Source organism: Schistocerca serialis, chromosome 6, assembly GCF_023864345.2.
Source record: "Schistocerca serialis cubense isolate TAMUIC-IGC-003099 chromosome 6, iqSchSeri2.2, whole genome shotgun sequence".
Lineage (NCBI taxonomy): Eukaryota > Metazoa > Arthropoda > Insecta > Orthoptera > Acrididae > Schistocerca > Schistocerca serialis.
The window spans coordinates 129,503,425-129,512,294 of NC_064643.1; the positions used below are offsets into that span (position 1 = coordinate 129,503,425).

At 53.9% G+C, this 8,870-nt stretch overlaps 1 non-coding gene across 1 annotated transcript; it reads left to right on the forward strand.

Annotated features, from left to right (window-relative positions):
* Positions 1-2,548: 2,548 nt before the first annotated feature.
* Positions 2,549-2,737, forward strand: LOC126485568 (U2 spliceosomal RNA). Its single transcript, XR_007588031.1, has one exon. It is a non-coding gene; the product is annotated as a U2 spliceosomal RNA (small nuclear RNA).
* Positions 2,738-8,870: the final 6,133 nt, after the last annotated feature.

Genomic DNA, 8,870 nt, shown 5'->3' on the forward strand with positions numbered 1-8,870 from the left:
CAGTTTTGGATTCCGATGCTTCACTTCACTTTTACTGTATTCCTTGGACCTTCTTATTGGCGATGAAACACAGAAATTGCAACGGAATGATATACAATTGGCTCAATGCCGACTTAAGTACGCGAAGTCTGACTCTTATTACTGTCTATGTTTAGAACCTTTCCTGTGAGACCAGTTTTCGATTCCGATGCTACACATCAGGTTTCCTGTACCCTTTGGACCTTCTTATTGACGACGAAACACAGATGTTGCATCGGAATTGAATACAAAATGCACAATGCCGACTTAAGTACAAGATTACTGACTCTTCTTACCGTCTATGTTTGAGCCTTTCCTGTGAGACCAGTTTTAGATTCCGATGCTTCACTTAAGGTTTACTGTATCCTTTGGACCTTTATTTTGACGACGAAACAGCCATTCTTTCCTTGGACTTCGCCGGTGCCTTTGACAGGGTCTCGCACCCTTACCTGCTGGGCGTTATGTCGCGGATGGGTTTTGGGGAGCGCTTCATACGCATCATCCGGCACTTCTTGGATGGGGCGAATTCCACTATCGTGGTGAACGGTTGCCGGTCGCGCCCCATTCCCATCAGGCGGTCAGTTCGACAGGGGTGTCCCTTGTCGATGTATTTGTTTGCCTTAGCGCTGGACCCCTTGCTGCGTGACATTGGCCGGTTGGTCGACGGTGTCGCTCTCCCAGGCGTCACCTTCCGCTGTGCGGCCTACGCCGATGACGTTGGTGTGTTCGTTGCTAACGCCAGGGACATCGATTCCGTTCGCCGCGTCCTCGACGTTTATGAACGGGCCTCCGGTGCTCAGTTAAATCCCAACAAGACCGTGTTGCTTCCGCTAGGGCCACGATCATTGACCGTCGAACGCCCCTGGTACCGCGTTGTGGGGGAACAGCGTATCTTGGGTCTTGAGGTGACTGCCTGTCCGCAGCGTATGTTAACCCTCACGTGGCGGCGGCTTCTCACACGCATCAGGGGCCTTTGCGTGAGCCACGCTGATCGACGGCTCGACCTCCATCAACGCATCCAGCTGATTAATGGTTATCTCCTCTCACGGGCATGGTATGTCGCCCAACTCCTTACGCTGCCGAAGCAGATCGGCCGAGCCATCTCGCAAGCAGTATACTGGCTCTTGTGGCGGCATGCGCTGTTCAAGGTTGATGCGCTGACCTGTACGTTGCCGAAGGCCGATGGCGGCCTCGGCCTCATTGACTTTTCCCGGAAATGTGCGGCCCTTCTGATACACCGTGTCACCGCTTTGCGCGAAGCCGACCCCGGTGGGACTACAGCGGTCCTCTTCGACCGTTATCGTCCACACTCGGCGCGTGCGCCGGTCTGTTTGACGCATATTCCGTTCCGGCTGACGACGGTCAGAGACCATTACTTCCACCGCAGTTATGTCCTCACAGTGGCCACTGACAAGGCACGCACGTCGAAGCGCCTTTACCAGGCACTCCGAGGCCAGCCCACGCCACATAAATTAGAGGACAGACGACCGTCGGTCATCTGGCGCCAAGTTTGGGCTAATATTAACAACTCAGCCCTTCCCACAGTAGTTTCGGCGCTATGGTACCGTGTAGTCAACAATTTAATCCCCACTAACTATCGCCTGGCGGCCATCCGCCTACGACCCTCGGCTGCTTGCGGCCGCTGTGGTGACGTTGACACCAGGGAGCATCGCCTCCTCTGCCCCCACGTCACAGAAGTGTGGGCCCTTGCACGTGTGCTCATAGCGCTGATCGGTGGGACGACGCCAGCAAATGTGTCCACCGACTGGTTCCTTACACCTGATCTTCAAACACAACCTCGACCAAGACGTAACGCAATGGTGTGGCTCTTGGGCCACACCATTTTCACGATCTACGACCTTTCCCTCGCCGATGCTGTCTCTTTCATGGACTACCTGTGGAGCCAGCATCGCGTGGCGGAATCTGCTCGAAACTATACGACCACTTTTGCCCGGTATTTGAGAGTTGCAATGATCCATGGATATCAAACGGTGTTCCAGGTTGCCTAGGGCGCCTTGTCCAGGCATTGCCTAGGATTGCCCCTGCTTTTTTGCACCAATCTCTGACTTGACTCACCCCAGATTCGCAATTGGAACAATTATTGCAAAAACTTTATTGGAAAAATAGGAATCACGCAATCAATCTTAGAAGCTTATTCCTTAGTTAATTCTCTAGGCGATGGGATTATCTCGCCAGTTTCATTTTCACTTGTGTGTGCTGCCGTCCCTGTTTTTAATTTCCTTTCATTTCTATCTTTCTTTCTTTCTTCCTTTTTGGTTCTCAACTCACTATTTCTTCACACCTGCAGAGCGAGGTGTCTTTCTGAGTCAAGTGTCGTCGCCCACTGCGGCATAGCAGAGTATGCCCCTCGCTTTTAATTTCGTTCCTGGCAACAAGTCTTGCTACTCAATGCACCCTGTGCGTGCTGCGTCGACACTCTAGGATGGCGGCATTTTTGGAGAGGACAAGGTAGGGCTGTAGGGGAGGAAGGAGGCCCAAAAAAAAAAAAAAAAAATAAATAAATAAATAAATAAAAGAAAAAAAAAAAAGAAAAAAAGTGTAGTATCTGTTCTTATCAGCTTAATATCTGATACGTCCTGCATCGCAGGACCAGAATATTAAACTCATTTTTGGTTCATGACGGAGTGCTAGGGGCTTGCTCCACCTCTGTCGCGGGTTGGCCCGGCATTGCAGTACCGCCGGGATCGGCCCACCTAAAATTAATTAAAACACAGACTGAAATGGGTTAATATTCTGCAGTGATGAGATATTCCGCTGGTGGCTAAACTTGTCGTAGTTGTCGATGTGCCCAGTAGTTAGCTGCCTACACACCACGATTTCTTTTAATTAATTTAAGATTATCTCAAGCATTTTTTTTTTTTTTTTTTTTTTTTGCCGTTAGCCGGACCGCTCTTGCAGCCGCATTACACTAGGCTGGTAATTTATCGTGGCCCAGAGCAGTGCCTTCGGATGTGTCGTTGGCGTCTCCTATTGTCCGGCCACAGATAATTTTAATTAAATTTTTTGGAGTTATATCCTTAGCTCCTCGCGAACGTCGTCGTCGCCGCCGCACGCACGCAGAATGCGTGTGCACACACACGTATGCAGTAGGCGGTGGACGATGCAAGCACTCGGCTAGGTGTAGCTCGCGCCAGCCTCGCGCCGATGTAGCTCGCGCCAGCCTGGAGCTGCTGTGGGGCGGACTCACGGCTTCTCCACTGCCCTGGCAGCTAGCGGCGTTCAGATGGGGGTCGCAGTTTACTCTTGGACATGGAGGGTAGTACTGGGCTGTTGACGAGTGCTCTCGTGAATTGTCGATCCTTCCTGTTCTTGCTTTTGCGATGTTTTCGACGGTCGCCTGTTGCCATATCGGCCCGTACCACCGTGTGTCACTCCCACAAGTGGAGCGCACACGCTGCAAGCATTTAGGCCCTTCCACTGCGGTTTTTCCTTATCGCTTCTCGGCCTTTTGGCTAAGAAGCACCCCGCGGTCGGAGCGGTCCGTTGTGCTCTGTAGCGGGTCGCGAGTCGCGTTTCGTGGTCGTTTCGTTTGTTCTTGGTTTTTCCAGCGTTGATATTTTTGCGGTGAATATGTCGAACCGGTCGAACAGTATTCAATGCGTATTCGACAGAGCAGCGAGACGGCCTACGGCCTTTGAAATACAGGAATGGATATTTGGTGATCTGAAAGTACCGGAAAATGACGTCGACACCTTTCAACTGGATTTTGTCTTATTCTCGTTATTCGTGAAATTTCTCGACCAGGAGAAATACGAAAAGTATGGCCTGGCACTCGCGGGCGAACATCCGTTCCGCTACTTCGATGGAACTGTCGGAACAGTGCATATAGTGCCATCTGGCTTTGGGATACGGACTGTGCGGGTATTTAACGTACCCCCTGAGTGTCCCAATGACGTAATCGGCCGTGTCCTGTCGCGGTATGGCACGGTGCTCAGCATCACGAATGAGAAGTGGGGAAGTGCCTACCGTTTCCAGGGCAACAGCGGCGTTCGTAGTGTCCGCATGGACCTCCGCCAGCACATCCCGTCGTATATAAATGTTGCGAGTACCAGGGCCCAGGTCACCTATATTGGGCAACCGCAAACTTGCTCCCTTTGTCACTCGACGGAGCATCTCCGCGTGGACTGCCCGCGCCGGCGTCCTGTGCAACTGCCGCGGGAACGCGCTGCTGGTACCGACCTTGTGCCTCTCCTCAGCGAGGTAGTGGCGGGCGCTGCCCACCGTCCCGCTGAGCGACCTGACGTGTCGCCCCCGCCAGAAGCAGTGCAACCGGTACCCAGTGCACCGGCTGACGGACCCGTCCCGGACCAGACGCCCGTTGTGGCGGTACCGCCGGCGGCGTCTGATGTGCCTGCTCTGGCGAGTGATGTGGTCGCTGTCGAACAGATGGAGGTCGTTCTTCCTACCCCGCCCATCCCGGCAGATGACGCTAAGTCCCCCCGCCGTCGTCATCGGCGCAAGAAGGCGAACCCGGACCAGCCGGCGGAGGAAGCGGACGGTTTACGTCCTCCTGAGAGCGGCAGTGAGGCTGACTCTCAGGCCTCCTCAGTTTCCCGCTCTGTTTCCGCTGACCGCTTGGGCGGTATGCGGCAAACTGCTCGGCAACTAGAGGCTCTTATCAGTTCCTCGCGAGATCGGGGAGCGATCCCTGCAAAACGGAAACATGACCAGGGTAGCGACCAGCCAATGCAGCGTACTCGCACCCTTTCACATCCTACTGTGTCCGACGCGTCTGCGCCGCCTGGCTTAGACTATCCTGCCGATGGGGGAGGCCTGAACTGGGCTGACGACGAGGGCGATGACATGCGTGATTGAGTGGGTCTTTCCCCACATGAGCTGCTTGGTATTTGTTTCTCACATCCGGGGTGATATCGCTGGGTTCTGGTGTGGATATTTCCACACCTGCTTCCCTACGGCCGTGACCCTATCTGCCGTTGTCTACTCTGTGTTGCTCTCCCATGCCTGCCTTTGACCGTCCGCCGGGAGCCCTCTCCCTTTTAACGATCAATATCAACTCCATCTCCAACCCGGTCAAACTTCGATCTCTGAAGGACTTTCTCCGCCTTGGTGCGTTTGATGTGGTCTTTCTCCAGGAAGTTTGTGCCCCTTTTCTATCTGACCTTGCTGGTTATGAGGCGCTGTATAACATCGACCCTGACGCCCGGCGGGGTACTGCTTTGCTTTACCGATCAGAGTTTATTCCATCCCACGTTACCACGCTACCCAACGGTCGCGTTCTTGCATGTATCCTTCAAGATGTCCTTTTTCTAAATGTCTATGCTCCTTCCGGTGCTAACCACAGGCATGGCAGAACAACACTTTTTCAGTCTGATCTCCCCCCTTTCTTCGCAGCTCGTCGCCCTATCGTCTTTGGCGGAGACTTCAACTGTGTGGTGGCCGAAGTTGACCAGGTCCCGACGCCTATGCGGTGTGAAGCGCTCGCTTCACTCCTTCGGGCGGCTGACCTTACTGACACATGGCGCCACTTCCATCCCGCCTACACGCAATTTACCCACATCTATCCCACTGGAGCCAGCCGTATTGATCGTGTTTATGTCTCGACTGATTTGACTCCCGCCCTTTGTGCCGTCCAAGTCATACCCGTGGCCTTTAGTGACCACTGTGCGTACTCGTGTTCCTTGCGTATCGCGGGTCCTGCCCCGGTTCCTCGTGGCACCTCTTGGAAGATGAATACCCTTCATCTGTCCCTGCCCGAACTTCGTGCTCTTGTCACGAAAACGTGGCAGGATTGTCTCGTGGACACTTCCCGGTACCCTACCACGGTGGTTTGGTGGCTCCGCTGTGCGAAGCCCCGGCTGCGACGTGTTATCCGGCAATACAGTCGCGACGTCGCCCACTGGAAACGTAGCACGTTGGCCTTCTATCAGCAGTGTCTCACTGACGCCCTGACTCTTCCTGCTGACCGGTATGATCAGCTCCGCATGCGCCTCAACAAAATTAAGGCGCAAATCCTTCGCTTCTCTCGGGAGAAAGCCGACGGTATGGTGGTGCGGTGTCGTTCTGCATCCCTGATTGAAGGCGAGGAGCCATCCCTTTATCACCTAGCCTCTGAACGAACTCGTGCCAAGAAGAACACCATTTTGCGCCTTAAGACAGACGATGGTGCGCGTATCACAGACAACCGCGACGTCCTCCAACACCTGACGGACCATTTCACGCACCTCTTCCAGGATGTTGAGGTCGACGTTGCCGCCCAACGTGCACTTGTCAGTGGGGTGCCCACTTCTTTGGATCGTCATGACCGCGGCTCCTTAACCGAGCCCCTGACACTCGCTGACCTCACATCTGTCCTCCGTGCCTGTCCGGGACGCAAGTCACCTGGCCCCGACGGTCTCCCTTATGAGTTCTACCAACAATTTTGGGACCTGCTCGGCGACCGTTTCTGCACAATGTGCGAGGAGATTTTTGCTGGATGCGACTTACCCGCCGACTTTTTATCTGGACGTATTGCCCTTATTCCAAAGGTGACTGGTCACTGCCGAGCTCAAGACCTGCGTCCTATCACTGTCCTTAACACTGACTATAAGTTGGTGGCACGATGCGTGGCCTCTCGTCTCAAACAGGCGATGACTAAGGTACTTTGCCCCACTCAATCCTGTGGCGTTTCGCGTCGGAACATCTTCACCGCCGCTTCCCTGTACCGCGATGTTGTCTTCCTCACCGCTGACACTCGCACCCCGGCTGCCATTCTTTCCTTGGACTTCGCCGGTGCCTTTGACAGGGTCTCGCACCCTTACCTGCTGGGCGTTATGTCGCGGATGGGTTTTGGGGAGCGCTTCATACGCATCATCCGGAACTTCTTGGATGGGGCAAATTCCACTATCGTGGTGAACGGTTGCCGGTCGCGCCCCATTCCCATCAGACGGTCAGTTCGACAGGGGTGTCCCTTGTCGATGTATTTGTTTGCCTTAGCGCTGGACCCCATGCTGCGTGACATTGGCCGGTTGGTCGACGGTGTCGTTCTCCCAGGCGTCACCTTCCGCTGTGCGGCCTACGCCGATGACGTTGGTGTGTTCGTTGCTAACGCAAGGGACATCGATTCCGTTCGCCGCATTCTCGATGTTTATGAACGGGCCTCCGGTGCTCAGTTAAATCCCAACAAGACTGTGTTACTTCCGCTAGGGCCACGATCTTTGACCGTCGAACGCCCCTGGTACCGAGTTGTAGGGGAACAGCGTATCTTGGGTCTTGAGGTGACTGCCTGTCCGCAGCGTATGTTAACCCTCACGTGGCGGCGGCTTCTCACACGCATCAGGGGCCTTTGCGTGAGCCACGCTGATCGACGGCTCGACCTCCATCAACGCATCCGGCTTATTAATGGTTATCTCCTCTCACGAGCATGGTATGTCGCCCAACTCCTTACGCTGCCGAAGCAGATCGGCCGAGCCATATCCCAAGCAGTATATTGGCTCTTGTGGCGGCATGCGCTGTTCAAGGTTGATGCGCTGACCTGTATGCTGCCGAAGGTCGATGGCGGCCTTGGCCTCATTGACTTTTCTCGGAAATGTGCGGCCCTTCTGATTCACCGTGTCGCCGCTTTGCGCGACGCCGACCCCGGTGGGACTACAGCGGTCCTCTTCGACCGTTATCGTCCACACTCGGCGCGTGCACCGGTCTGTTTGATGCATATTCCGATCCGGCTGACGACGGTCAGAGACTATTACTTCCACCGCAGTTATGTCCTCGCAGTGGCCACTGACAAGGCACGCACGTCGAAGCGCCTTTACCAGGCACTCCGAGGCCAGCCCAAGCCCCATAAATTAGAGGACAGACGACCGTCGGTCATCTGGCGCCAAGTTTGGGCTAATATTAACAACTCAGCCCTTCCCACGGCGGTTTCAGCGCTATGGTACCGTGTCGTCAACAATTTAATCCCCACTAACCATCGCCTGGCGGCCATCCGCCTACGGCCCTCGGCTGCTTGCGGCCGCTGTGGTGACGTTGACACCAGGGAGCATCGCCTCCTCTGCCCCCACGTCACAGAAGTGTGGACCCTTGCACGTGTACTCATAGCGCTGATCGGTGGGACGACGCCAGCAAATGTATCCACCGACTGGTTCCTGACACCTGATCTTCAAACACAACCCCGACCAAGGCGAAACGCAATGGTGTGGCTCTTGGGCCACACCATTTTCACGATCTACGACCTTTCCCTCGCCGATGCTGTCTCTTACATGGACTACCTGTGGAGCCAGCATCGCGTGGCGGAATCTGCTCGAAACTATACGACCACTTTTGCCCGGTATTTGAAAGTTGCAATGATCCATGGATACCAAACGGTGTTCCAGGTTGCCTAGGGCACCTTGTCCAGGCATTGCCTGGGCTTGCCCCTGGTTTTTTTGCACCAATCTTTGACTTGACTCCCCCCGATTCGCAATTGGAACAACTATTGCCATAACTTTATTGGAAAAATAGGAATCACGCAATCAATCTTAGAAGCTTATTCCTTCGTTAATTCTCTGGGCGATGGGATTATCTCGCCAGTTTTATTTTCATTTGTGTGTGCTGCCGTCCCTCTTTTTAATTTCCTTTCATTTCCTTTCATTTCTATCTTTCTTTCTTTCTTCCTTTTGGTTCTCAACTCACTATTTCTTCACACCTGCAGAGTGAGGTGTCTTTCTGAGTCAAGTGTCGTCGCCCATTGCGGCATAGCAGAGTATGCCCCTCGCTTTTAATTTCGTTCCTGGCAACAAGTCTTGCTACTCGATGCACCATGTTGTGCGTGCTGCGGCGACACTCTAGGATGGCGGCAATTTTGGAGAGGACAAGGTAAAAAAAAAAAAAAAAAAAAAGAATACAAAAAAAAAAAA